This window comes from Benincasa hispida, unplaced genomic scaffold (assembly GCF_009727055.1).
Source record: "Benincasa hispida cultivar B227 unplaced genomic scaffold, ASM972705v1 Contig1061, whole genome shotgun sequence".
In the NCBI taxonomy this organism is placed as follows: domain Eukaryota; kingdom Viridiplantae; phylum Streptophyta; class Magnoliopsida; order Cucurbitales; family Cucurbitaceae; genus Benincasa; species Benincasa hispida.
This window is the reverse complement of record NW_024063613.1, coordinates 5,861-6,856: the sequence shown is the minus strand read 5'-3', so window position 1 is coordinate 6,856 and position 996 is coordinate 5,861. Positions and strand designations below refer to the sequence as shown.

At 36.3% G+C, this 996-nt stretch overlaps 1 long non-coding RNA gene across 3 annotated transcripts in view; it reads left to right on the top strand.

Moving 5' to 3' along the window:
- Nucleotides 1-105: 105 nt before the first annotated feature.
- Nucleotides 106-996, top strand: part of LOC120068807 — a 2,643-nt gene continuing 1,752 nt past the window's right edge. Inside the window, exons 1-3 of one of the 3 annotated variants that reach the window (XR_005479361.1) lie at nucleotides 106-319; nucleotides 467-536; nucleotides 780-919. This is a non-coding gene — a long non-coding RNA (uncharacterized LOC120068807). Of the gene's footprint in view, nucleotides 320-466; nucleotides 537-769; nucleotides 991-996 lie in introns of those variants that run through there. The other 2 variants (XR_005479359.1, XR_005479360.1) reach the window with 2 other exon arrangements.

The window sequence follows — 996 nt, the reverse complement described above, 5'->3', positions numbered from 1 at the left end:
TAACTAATATTCGATGGATAACTATAGCTAATTTGTTATTATTTAAAATTAGAATTAAATTTAACATGATCTCTATTTTCATTTAATCCAATGTTTTTCGAATTCCCATTTTCAGATTCTCGGCTTCGGGTTTTGTTTGGATATTGGGCCCATCATTTCTCTACTGACACCCGACGAGCTTGTGCTCAAAACAGTCTGTACAATACGACTATCAACCATGGTGGAGGAACTTGGCATCGACGTCTCTGTTCCTCCTAGCCTCCATTTTCTCTCTGCTTTCCCTCGCGGAGTCAGCTGATTCCTTAATTTCCATGGCCAGGTATTACTTCACTTAACTTCGGCTGAAGAATGCTCTCTCATACTACCGCGCTTTCTATTACTGGAAATGGATGACCCATTTCTTCTCGTTTCGTTTATCTGGGTTTTTCCAATCGAGATGGATAATGTTTGTTTTTGTCTCTTTTAGGGAATTGGGTTGCGGGTTGGTGACCGAGACAGTGCAGAAATTCATTTGGGATCATTTCATTACCAAAGCTGTAGAGATTCTAAACCATTTCACTTCCATTTCATTGTTTTCACTGTTTTCATTGGATTCAATTTGAAGTCTCCACTAACTTTTCCCTTCGGATTTAAATTTTTGTTGGTTCCTAAGAATATGGAGAGTAACAGAATGTAGATGTTCTTTTGCATTTGTTGAATTGGATTCTATTGCTTTCTGCTATTGCAATGAAATTTGGTATTTGAGTTTACCGATTTCTCTGTTTCCTAGTTTTTTTCAGCAAGAAATGAACCATTTTCATGTACCGTATCTGAAGAAATTTCTGAAGAAACTAAAATCTGAAGTTGAGTCGAGTCAAGTCAAGTTGAAGTGTTGGACGAGTTTTATGAATTATTTTCTCATTACTTGGTTTCATTGAAGGTAAGGAAACACTTTACATTTATTCATTTGCACATGACATGAGAATCCCTTGGCTATTTTTCTTCTTTCTTCTTCTT